The sequence below is a fragment of the Pinus tabuliformis genome, chromosome 6 (genome assembly GCF_031772625.1).
Source record: "Pinus tabuliformis cultivar Carrire ecotype Pingquan chromosome 6, CPIR1, whole genome shotgun sequence".
Lineage (NCBI taxonomy): Eukaryota > Viridiplantae > Streptophyta > Pinopsida > Pinales > Pinaceae > Pinus > Pinus tabuliformis.
Genome location: NC_142292.1, coordinates 587,492,144 through 587,505,471, shown reverse-complemented (window position 1 = coordinate 587,505,471; position 13,328 = coordinate 587,492,144). Strand labels below are relative to the sequence as shown.

Here is a 13,328-nt window from a genome sequence, read left to right as displayed (position 1 = left end):
TAGGAATAACATCGATGCTTCATGGGAGTATAGCACCGAAATGGTTGAAATGAATTTTACGACCGACATTTTTAAATTTAACCTTTTTCTGGTGCTATCGAGTAGCATATGTGCCAATGCACCTGATATAGATAGTGCACTATGGTTTTTATTTTTATAAAAAAAACCCAACAATGGTGCACCACTTTCTATTAAGCACTAGGTCCTTTAGTTCAACTAATGGTGCGGACACATATAGTATTATAAGCGCATTGTTATTTTTAAGTTTAAAATTCTACAATGGTGTGTCATATTGTTTATGCACAGGGTCGTTCATATATGGATTTAGCACTAAGGCTTCGTGAGAATATAGCATTGGATTGGGAAAAATAATCTTTACAACCGGGTTTTTTTTTTTTTTAACCATTTTTTGGTGCTATCTAGTAGTATACACACTGATGCACATTGTGTACTAAGCACACCATTATGTTTTTATTTTTATAAATAATTAACTATGTCATGATGCATCATATGATATTAAGCACCTATGTGTATAATTTTATAACACATCAATTTGTTAGTGTATTATAGACGCATCATTAAAAAAACATCTACAAAAATATTCATTTGCCCAACTCCACTAGTGACCTCTACTACAAATGGATTTTAAGGCTATTTTTTTAAGGGTTTCTAAAAAACCTCCAATAGAAAGTCTTGTCTTTGTAGTACATTTTGAAAACCATATTTATAAATAAAGTATAAAATAAATAAAATTTGATTTACTATTGAAATACATATATTCTCATTAACATTTTAAAATTAACAATAATATTTATTCATATGTAAATAAATTATTGAAAAAATAATTATATTTTATACAAATTGGAAAAAGGAAAAGAAATCCCAATTTTTCATAATGAAGATCCATCAAAATATCAAGAAAGTATCTCATAATTCGTAATGGAAAATTATAATTCCTAATGAAAAATTAACTATCTTTTAAACAAATTGGAGAAAGGAAAAGGAAAAGAAACCAATTTTCCATAATGAGGATCCATCAAAATATCATGAAAGTATCTTATAATTTCTATGGCCTTATTTGCAAGTTTAATTACTTCATTCTTAACTTGAACTTAACATGTTTTTTTTTTTCAAGAAGAAAAAGCATGATATATTCATAAAAGAAGATTACATATTGCAAATGCAAGAAGCATATGCAGAAACGTGGACCGAGCCACTTACAAAATTAATCCAAAAGAAGTATCCAGAAATGCCCTCAGACAGGGTAGCAGATAAAGGAATAAACCCCAGAAAATCTGCTTAACATATCCCAAATAAAGCCCCAAAAGGCCAATAGCGCCCCAGAAAAAACAAGGCAGCCCATCAATAAAGTGCAGAAGTGGCACCAATGCACCAACCAGACAAGCATCTGTGGAAAGAAAATGAGAACAACCAGCGCTAATAAACTGGATTAGTATATGTCTAATTACAATTAGATTTAAAAGTATTAAGAATATGCTATACTTAAGATTGGATTACAAAGTTTATGAAGATCAAACCTCTTCATCTAATTATTTAATAATAAATTAATAGTGATAAAACTTTGTTAAACTTTAATGTAACCAAAATTCAGTGACATATCATCTCAAAACTCACATAATTTTAACCTAATAAAGTTATATAAAAAATAATAAACACTCTAAACAATAAATTATTAAATCTAACCATACGCACTCCAAACATACAAAACACTATGGCGTAATAAAACATGAGGATTGTTCTGCAATTTTTTACGTGAAAACAAAGAAAATATATGTAATTTGGCAAAATAAATAAATTAAAGAAGGCTGTCTCAGCTCAGCGGGTAGAGCGATTTTCTCTAACGGTGCTTACTAAAAGCTCGGAAATGTAATTGAAGCCACACAGACCCATCGGAACTTTGTATTCAAATATATTTTGTTAAAAAAATTTAGAGAAAACTTGTGTATGAATTTTGCTGCCCCAAGATTTTAGGTTAACATTCTACCCATTACCAAATATCAAATATATTTTTGTTTTTTTCTTTTTTTAACCCTCGTAAATTTATCTTTTTTCTCTAATTAAATCAGATCTTTATAAAGAATTAGATATTCAAATTTGTCGTACAGGCCGTCTTAGCTCAGCTGGTAGAGCGCGTGGCTTTTAACCACGTGGTCGTGGGTTCGATTCCCACAGACGGCGCCGAGTCGGAAGAAATTGGAAAGAATAATACGATATATACTGTCTTCTTAGTAATACACTTACTTTTTTGTTGGATTTTCACTATCAGATCATCATATAGTTCGTTACCGTAACGACAAACTACATTCTTATTAATAAAAGTTATTTTATTTATATTCCAACGGTTTAAAAATTATACATTTTCTAAGAAATAAATAAATAATAAAATAAGTAATTTAAATTTTATTTTATTAATATATTTTAATAAAATGAGTATATTTTATTTTATTAATATATTTTAATAAATTTCAAAAATCGTAAGGGTAATAATTTAAAAAACAACACACTTCTTTTATTAAAGAGAACTTGTTACATTAATGAAGAGATCGCTGCTACAAATTCTCCATCATTTGTTACAAAATTTGCTACAAATTCTCCATCATTTGTTACAAAATTTGCTACAAATTCTCCATCACTTGTTACAAAATTCGCCATCACCTGTTACAAATTCGCATTGCCATCCCCTGCTCTAGCAAAATATTAGGACAAAATCTACAAATAGAGGAGGACAAAATCTATGAATAGAGGACAAAGCCCTCTCCCTAAGGAACATAAAACATAGATGGTCCTTTCATGAGTATGGCATTTTGTATTTTTGAGGACAAAGCCCTCTCCCTAAGGAACATAAAACATAGATGGCCCTTTCATGAGTATGGCATTTTGTATTTTTTAGCACAATGGTTGCCTAATTTGTAATTAGTTTTCTATCCCATTTGTCTCCTTCATGTGATCCAATAGATGTAAAAGAAGTTGCTTGGGCATCCTCCTTTTGGTTAAGGGGTGAGATCGATGTAAGTTGGTTCAATTGTAATGGTCAGTTCAAAGATTTAGAAAATTTCCTATGACAGACTGGATTCCCTCTTTTGTTAGTGCACGATTTTGTAAAGGAGAAAAGGCACAAAATGCAGCCCACTTTCTCGATATCCACAGGCATGGCCATCCACATGAATTTTCTATATACTCGCAGAAAATGAGAATGGAAAAAAAACATGTTATGGGGAATAAACCTTGAAAGCATAAGACAAAATGTGTTGTATAAGATTTTCACTACACATATGTGAATAAATTTAGTTTTAAGAGAAAGCCGAGTTGTATGTTTGCAATCAATTCTTCTATCTCCTTGTTTAGGTTGCTTTGAATTTTAACAACATAATCATTGCACATCAGTCAATTCCCAAAGCACAAACAATCCTTCTTCAACTCATGCACAACAACTTCATATGGAAAATTATCCCTCAAGTGCTGAAGTTATTTGTGGGTAGTTGTATTTGGTAGAAAAATACCATTGCTTTCAAACTTAAACACATCGTGATTTATTGAAAAATCATCCTCCCCCTATGGGCAGGTTACTATTCACCTTCGCTATTGGGTTAGGTGATTAGAGAGTTCCCTGTGTTAAGCACCCATAAACTATGAGAACATGGGTGCTTAAGAAGTTGTGAGTGTCATTTGAGTTCCGAGCTTCACCTGCCCAAAACTCAAAATCAAACAGCACAAATGAGAGCTATTTCATTTATGTCTAGATTGGTGTAAATAGGTTCATTAATCTAGCTTGAGTTAATATTGTAAATGGTTTTTCATTTGTGTAGTTATTGACATTTTCCGCCTTTTGATTGTTCCACCTATGAATGACTAATTATTCCATCGATTTGTGGAAAATAAAAAGAATTTTGAGGGAATTTAAACCCTCAGATCTCTTTTATCTTACCCTATCACTGGTCCTTATGTAGTAATAATATATAACTTTCAACATGTGGTTGCCAGTATTAAATTTTCCATGAAAGTTCTCATCTAATTCAGAATTGTTGCTTCTATCTTGAATTCATTTGCAATCGGTGGCTACTGTACTTTTGTATCTTCTTGCTTTTGACAACCTTTGATATTGTTCAATAGATTCCTCTATGTATTTATATTTTTCTTTGTCTTGGTAATAAATGTTGATTGAATGATCTTGGACATTGTAAATATATCATTTTGAAACATTATAATACTGTGCAAAGATTGCAACGATTTTACAAGACAATTCAAGCTACTAGTTCCTTTTCTACCGCCTTATGACGTTTTCTTTGCAACATCTAGTGCAAATGCTAGTTTTATCATTTTTCAAAAAATTTGTTGGAACTTGTAAATTCGCATTATAAGGACAGTTTTGTGTTTAATTGTTGGAAATTTTGTTTATTTTTATTTTTGTGTTGTGGATTTTAGGTTCAAATTGAGGAGGTTGTAGAGCTATTAAGGGTTCACTAGTTGGATGTTCAGGGTGGATTGAACTACAAGATTTTGTCTTTTAATATTTAGTAAAGGGTGTTTTTTATTATTATACGAATTTATGAAATAAATTATTTTCAATACATTGAATGTAAAATTATATTTGGTTGTGATATATTACATCGCTTCAAATGTTTGTTTGTCATGGCATATCACATCATGACAATGTTTATTTCCATGAAAAACACCAAACTCATTAAAAACTTCCATCAACGTGATGTAGTGTGTATCACAACTAAAACACATATGGTCATGAAAACTATGCTGCTCCATAATTTCCTTTGTTGCAACATATCACATCACGTCAAAGATTTTGTATGTGGGAGACATTGAAATTCTCTATATTTTGATGCAATGTGTATTGGACCTAAAATGTCATTAACCATTAGAAAGCACATCACTCCAAACATTACTCATGTTGCATCATATAAACATATATTTCTATGCAACACAAAGGTTTCTAGAACTTTATTTTTTATCGCATCACTTCCATATTTTCATTGTCACAACATGTAACATCATGGTGAATTTTCTTTCCATGTGGAAGATCAAAGTTTTAGAAGGTTTCATTTAACATGACATACTTTGTATCCATCTAAAATGTGTTTTGTTGTGACATAGCGCATCATTCTAAACTTTATGTTATCATGACGTATTGCTTCGAGGAAAATTTCGTGTTCATGAAACAAAATGTGCTCTACAAACTTTATTTGAGTGTCAGAAAGGAAAATTTCAAAAAATTGTAGTGTGTAAAGTGTTTTTAATAATGGCAGGAAATCATAATCATGTAAATTAAAGCATGGCCACTTCTTCATCTACAAGCCACCAAAATACATGGAAGCTTTTGGATAATCATAGTTGTTGCATAAGTTGGCAAAGTTGCAGAGATTTCGAAAGGAACCTTAATATAAATATTGATGATTCAATAAGTTGAGTGAGTGTACGTCTTCAAGAAGTCTTTGAAAGAGTATACTATGAAGGATCTTTTATTTACATGCATTTCATTGGCATCATTATTGAATAAGAGTTTTTTTGGATTCTATGTCTTGTTGTTTATCTATCAATGTCTGATTTGGTGGCACTTCATTGTCACATTTGACATCCATAAATTTTCATCTTCCCTTCATCATATGGTATCATAGAAATGCCATGGTTGGTTAAACATGTTTAGATGTCTCAAAGACAAACTATTGCTAACTAAAAGTGACTATGGTCGAGTATGATGATTGAATTTGGTAGAGTAGAGGAAAAAATGGCTAACTATGAGAACTTCAAGGACAAAAGTTCCCTTTTAAACTTGGCCAACATTTCCTTCTCATATCTTCCAAGCATTTCTTCCTTTTCAACATTACATTTCCAAAGTGTTTTTACCTACGAGACAAAGCATTGTCTCAATTTCCCCTTTTCCACAAGATCTTGCATTTCTAAGAAAATTCCCATCTCCATGACATATCGTATTTCCCAAAGGTTTATCTACATGTGTTGCATCAGACTATGATAAATTTTCCTTCCATGCAATGAAAATTATCCTTTATCATGACAAGGAAAGTTTTTCTTCTTTTCCCTCTAAGCCAAATTTCCCTTCATTGCATTTTATGTCACACAACAAAGCTCTTCCACATGATATAATGCATGTCATTTGAGAATTGAAGAAAGTGTGCCACAGATTATGTATCACAACCAAATAGAAAATATGTGCGATATGGATCAAACATAATATTTACTTAAGTGCAATGTGGATGAAACTAAAGCTTGTATAAACCTTATAACAATGTACTTTTTGAACCCTCAGTAGCAATTTCTAGTTAAACATTTTACATAGAAAGGTTGGTTTCAACCTAGATCCAATTTTTAAAATGACGTCATTACAACTTTAAAAAACATTGTAACTTTCTCCCTAGGGGGAAACTTGATTGGAAATGGTCATGATATGAAGTCTTATATAAACTATGTAGTTTGAGGTTTAAATCCCCCTGATTTAACGTGTGGGTTGTGTATGGGGGTGCATATGGGTTTTCCTAGAGGTTATAGTGGTAGCGATAGGAATCAACCCTATGTCACATGAGCATGAGCCCAACCCATTTGCTAATTCCTCTAGATACCAAGAAGAAAAAGCATTATACCTTAACCTCATACATAAAATTAAAAAATCTTCATCAAATCAATAATGTTATAAAAAAAAATTGATAATATATATTTTAGAGTAATACATAAACACGTAGTTATTGCCAAATAATGGATCTCAATTCATAACATCGAGAAGCCAAATATTAGAAAAGTCATGGTTCATTAATGCCTTTTCATCCCTCCATTCTACCCAACTTTATTTATTGGAACAAGGATGATTTATGATATTATATTAAATATTAATACAACTCATACATTATCATATAATGAAGGATACCAAAGCTTCAAAAAATAATATTTAAGATGGGTTTATTATTGTCTTTCTTTTATCTTATAATCCATTGAAATTTACTTGATCTACACAACTTTTATTTTTTGGGATTAAAATTGTGATATCATCTCTAATGCATAAGTGCTTCTTTAAGAAATAACTTGACAATATCTCTTACTTTATCATCTCTCTTTTCCTCCATCATGGGATGATAATTGGGTTTGTGAGATCAATCATTCCCAAGTCAAACTAGCTCAAGACCCAACTCTCTTTATCTTTACTCATCAAGTACATGCATTGAGAAACAATGTAACACCCCCTCCCACAATTACCCACTTTGACAAGCTCGCCAAGGTAAACATGATTTGAGTGCTACTCTGACATGGCCCGACCTCTGAGTTCCAATGATGCAAGTGGGGTCTACAATATGACAACTTATTGACATCCCTTAGAGACTACACATCGCTTAAGAGCCTGAAAACCACCCCAGGTGATCAATCCTTGAGATAGAACTCTTTTTCACTTAATTAACACCCAAACCACACCCTTTACACAATATGCATGCAATAATGAGGCTTGGACCGTGCCCATAAGCTTGCTTGCATGCAGTTATGACAAAAAATACCCTATTATGTGTATTTGGTCACGTGATCTATGCCACGTTTTCAGGAAAGCCTCCAGACCACTGCCCATAACTGCCTATAAGTTTCCGAAAACATAAATAACATGATAATAAGGATAACTATTCAAAACTTGAATAAGATCTTGACCAAGACATGCCTAGTATATGAGAGGAATTTCATCAAACACATGATAAACATATAAGCTACAGGTCATGAATTCATTTCTGATCATAAACTTCTGAAATTCATCTGGGAATCACCAAGAAGGTTCAATTCCTTCTCAAGATAGTTGCAACAATACTTATTAGACCATGCATTCATCAACCATTCATTAAACTATCAAATCATGAGCAATATCCATAGCTAGAGCACATCATATAACCAGGTATATAACCAACATATAACTAGAATAAAAACCATGAGAAATCAACCATAAAATTATCATAATAACAAGTACTTGTGCTCATTAATTACATTAGAAGAATAACATATATTAACTTATGCAAAATCCAACCAAGTCAGGGACTTCCATGTACCACCCGACCATAAATTGGGTTGAACCAAATCTTTCTTTCAACCAATCACCCCCATGCCATATTCCAAGCATGAATGTTGAATCTCATGGGATAAACCAATACATAACCAAGCAGTGACTCCAAAGGTTAAACCACCTCCACCCTCAAGCTACCATGATCTCACCTAAATAGGTCCTAAGATCACAAAACCAAACCAAGCTTGGATGCCTCATAATTCCTTCAACATACCTTAAGGATTTTTCTTGTCTCCACCCACCTGTCGATGGCTTCTCGGAGAAAACCATCTCCACCCGAAACCCTTGGGATTTTCCTGAGACCACCTCATTCGGTTCCAAAACCTTCCGAAAATCCTAAGCTCAACCAAGAATGAATCCCATCACACCATGGCTATCAAGGAAATGGCAACACAAGGCTAAAACCATTTTCAAACAAGGAAAGACCCATTCCAATGAAAAAAAATGAACCAAATAAACAAATGCATGTAACATGCATTCACATCCCAACAAGGAAAGCACACATGCAACCTGATACTTGCAATATATTCTTGTTGAAGTTGTTGATCCACCCTTCTCCTTGCTTCCCATCACTTTCCCTTGTTTGTCCTTCCTTATTTTTCTTGATTACTTTCCTTTCTCCAAATCCAAGTGGATGCTAAAGTGCTCCAAGAATGCTCTAAGTGTGTAAGAGTGAATGAGAGCCAAAACAAAACTGACAAAAGTTGTAATGACAAAAATATGTGAATTGTTTCTTTGATGCATTTTTATCATTGATGTCCCCTTTTTTTCTTCATTTTCCTCTAATTTCCCTTACAATCAAATTTGTGTCTCTTCACCTTCCCTTTCTCCTATTTTCCTTTATTTTCATAATTAAATTTCAATTATTTCCTCTTTTCATTTGCCAATTTCCATATCCATTATTAAACTACAAATGATGCCCACTAAAGTGTTTTCCCAACATTCAACTTAAAATACGTGTCCCATGACCTTGGTCTTATTTTTCCTTTATTATCCTTTATTACATGAAACTTTAAATAGGGGTTGTTACAAAATCGTCCCCCTTGGGGGAACATTGTAACACCCTCCTCCCACATTTACCCAAGTTAACCAATCCACTGGGGTAAACATGTGACAAGAGGATACTATGATTTGACTCAATTCCCCATGTACAATTACATAACCTTCAAGAACCAACCAACCCTTGCAGGTGACCAACCCTTGACGTAAATTGACATTTTACTGAACTAGAGCTTTAGTCGCTCCCATGACATGGGCATGCATGTGAATGGGACCCTCCATTTTCTTCCACAACAAGGGCATGCCAGCGACTAGGGACTTTTTCAGCTAGTTTTGTGCCAGTGACCCCAGATTCTTTACCACTTTTTCAGGACCAAGACTCAGGCCACTACCCATAACTTCATGAAAACTTCAAAAATGATAAATAACATTGAAACAATGATACTAATGCAAATACCTGAATAAAGACTTGATCTAAGCCTTACTAGCCATGACAATCATTTTGTCAAACATGTCACAAATCTATATTATGTCGGTCATAACAACAGATATGAGCATAGGGGTCTCATACTTATCTTAGAATCGCTAAGAAGCATTGATTACTTATCACGTTAGCTACATTATCATATATTAGGTCATATATTAATTGTTCATTCATTTACAAATCAAAACATGATCAGATCCATACATCATCGTTGTCATAACGCATACTCATAACCAACATATAAACGACAGAAATAACAAGGATACAACAACCATAAATTCCACATATGAAACAATACATTTTCTCATAAAATACCAAAGAAAGGAACTTTTATTAATGAATGCAAAAGCCAAATAGGTTTGGGACTTCCACGTACCCCCCAACCATAGATTACCTGAACCAAATATTTCTTTCATCCAATCACCCTCGTGCCATATTCCAAGCATGAATGTGGGACTCATAACCAAAAATCAACTAGAGCTTCCCAATGCTAAACCACCTCACCCTCATCAATATAACCAAGCTTTACCGCAATCCCCATCGAATCACTATGCCCTAAACAAGCATGGATGCCACCAGAGTTCTCCACCTACACTGTGAGGAATTTTCCTATCTCCTAGTCTCTAGGCTTTACCGTACATCCTTCCATACAACGATTGAGGATTCCTAGGCCTAATCAATACTCCACCTATTAGTATCCTATAGTCATAGTAGTCAAAAATAAATTTTGTCTTTCAAATTTTATCAAAAGCATAAAAGTGTGCCTATGATATTATGGAAGATCGAGCTTTAGGTCTTAGGTGGGAATAATTTCTTTTATTATTCATTGTAAATATATCAAAGTGTGTCAAGAGTTACAAATATGGTCTTTTATATCCCAAGGGGTCAAGTTGCATCAACAAATAATAAGCAATATTGTGTTGCCATGCTTTGTTATCATGGGCACAAATTTGTAGGTGTCTTGAATCAGTTAAAATGTCAAATCCTGATTAGTCATGACATCAGCAACAATACAATGATCAAGAGGAGGATGTTGCACTTTTTCCAAGTGCTACGATTTGTTCATTCAATTTCAAATCATAATTATCGCCACAAGTCTGCTCTCGTCCACCTTGGGAGGTTAATTGCATGTTATCTTCATACATGATATCTCAGTTCTCCATTTTTCCCATTAGAAGTTCGTTGTGTGGTCATTTTTGGTTTTTGCATAAAGGAGGCAGGGGAGCGCTACGTTTGCAGACAATGATGTGTTTCTTTCAACCCGGTGGTCAAATCTCTCTCACAGGTGAAAACTCCAGTTTTATTCAGTACCTTGGTTTTGAATGATTACCCAATTGCATGCATGAGCTAATAAAACAACATAGAAACTTGCAAGATACCATATTTGACCATCATTACGCTTTCTTCCATTTGTTGTGTTTTCTCTATTCGTTGTGCTTTCTCTATGTGTTTCATATTTGTGATTACCTTTACCAAACTGTAAAAAAATCTGATTTGAAGCTTCCATATGCAAAGTTTTCCATTCCATTAAACTGAATTGAATATCCTTACCATAATTTTGTGTGCCTTAGAAGTGTATGAAGCTTGTTTTCTCATGCGCTACACTTATGGCATTGCACCTGTCTTTTTGAATTTTTTGTCACCAGAACCGAGCATGTACTAGTTGTCTTGGGGGTTTCAGGAGGAAGTTTGTGCTAATTGATTTGTTTTATAGGGTTTTCTTCTTGATTATTATCAAAGGCTTAATTTGGAGCCCTTTTTATATTTTCCTTTACACTTGTTGCTCAAATTAAGTTTGCATTAAAACCTTAGAGTATCCCCTGCTGCAAAACAAAAAAACCATGTCGACTCCAGAGGAGAAAAACAAAAGGGAGGTGTTATTGTCATATTTGAACCCCAACACCTCACATTTATCAATGCAGGCCCAACTATCATAGTTGATTTTGAGCAGGTGGGATGTATTAGGTTTTGTGAAAAAATTGAAGGGTATAATGCACAACTTACTAAGGAGTTTTCAATGAAATTTAATGGGTTAGAGGCTAAGATTGGAGAGCTCACCTTTCCAGTTTCAAAGGTCACAATATCAACTGCAACAAAGATTCTCGTTCAAGGGCATGCCCCTTGATATTGCTCATTATAAATATTTTTTGACACTTGAGTATAGTGATAAGGAGTATGGGTCCATTGTTCCTAAATAATATTTACTTGAACATCACAGTAAGATTTTTCAAGCTATTCATAGGTATTTCACATGTGAGGGTAGGCTTGGAAGTATTTATCAATACCATTTCAGACTCTTGATGAATTTTACTAGGAAGAGCCCCTTGAATTTTCCCTTCTATCTATCCAAGAGTCTTAGCAAGATGGTAGACAAAGTGCAGGGAAAAAAATTCAAGTGGAACCTAGCCTTTTCAACTTTTCCTTAACTAATTTTTTGGTATTGGAGGAGCTAAATAAAACAAATCAATCATGGCAATCATTTGTATATTATTCAAACTTGGTGGTTGAATTACCAACTAGTTCTTTGAGCAAGAAAGAAACACCCTCAACAGTGGTATAAGACATTTAATCCCCAACTGGAAGTTCATTGAAGAGGCCCTCAACTACATTACAGTCAAAAAGAAAGAAGAAAGACAAGAAGCTACAGTTTTCTCCAGAAGTGGTGGATGTCCCTAAAAAGCCCCTCACTAGGTATGCTGCAAAAAGGCTTCCCTTGGAGAAAACATTTGAAGCCATGGAAACCATACCAGAAGATGAGGTTGTTGATGACAAAGTCAAATAGATTGCACAATTGCAAGAATATTTGAAGAAGGCCCATTTGGTTATTGCATTATTGCAACAAGACAATAGGCAATTAAAGAAGGATATTCTAGAAAAGACAGTTGAACCTAGTGAAGATGTGCCAATGATTAAAGCTACACTAACTACTGCAAAATCCAAGGGTAAATAAAAGGTAATCAAAGAGGATATTAAGAAGGCAAAAGTTCTAGCAGCTAGGGTTACCAGATCCTCATCTAGAAAGCTACAAATCCAAGAAGAGAAGACAGTGAAAGAAGAGAAGATAAAGATAGATGAGGGGAAGCACACCTTTAATAGGTTGAGAAGGCAATTGAAGAAGGCTCATAGGGATATTTATGAGATCAATCAGTAGGATGAAATGGCTAGGAGAAAAATGAGTGATCTTTTGGACATCTATCATCCAACGATGGAGAATGCCAAATATATGTTGAAGAGATCCATTCCTCAAAATTGGAAAATGAAAAACATAATCGTGAAAAATATTTCTATTGGGAAGGAATTAAGAGCCACCAAACAACAGTTAAAGGAGATGCATGAGAAAGATAGAGGCAAGTTGGACCTATTGCTTGAGACATCCAAAGTTTGAATGCTGGAAGGGGTGAAATAACACAATTTTGATTTTTGACGTTTACCTAAACTATGATTTTTTATGGGTTTGAGGTTCCAGGTGGTAATTTTTTGCATAAAATCCCTCCAGCAACCACTGATTTATTCATAATTCTTAATTAATTTTTGAAGAAGCATCTTTCACAACATTTTGTGCCCTAGCTAGCATTAAGGTTAGGGTATTTGGTGTGGAGATGGATGCTTTTTATTTTTAGAAAAAGGAGGCTTGAAATGGGTATGTGGCATGATCATTGTAGTGTCAGCATCATCAACAACATGTGAAGCTTGTATAGAGACCTCATTGTCACTCAAATAATGAAAACAGATGGTGCTATGCTTTTGAAAATGACGTTGTGTTTTTGG

At 33.8% G+C, this 13,328-nt stretch overlaps 1 non-coding gene across 1 annotated transcript; it reads left to right on the top strand.

Annotated features, from left to right (window-relative positions):
• Positions 1-2,126: 2,126 nt before the first annotated feature.
• On the top strand, positions 2,127-2,199 carry TRNAK-UUU (transfer RNA lysine (anticodon UUU)). Its single transcript has one exon. It is a non-coding gene; the product is annotated as a tRNA-Lys (tRNA).
• The last annotated feature ends 11,129 nt before the right edge of the window (positions 2,200-13,328 follow it).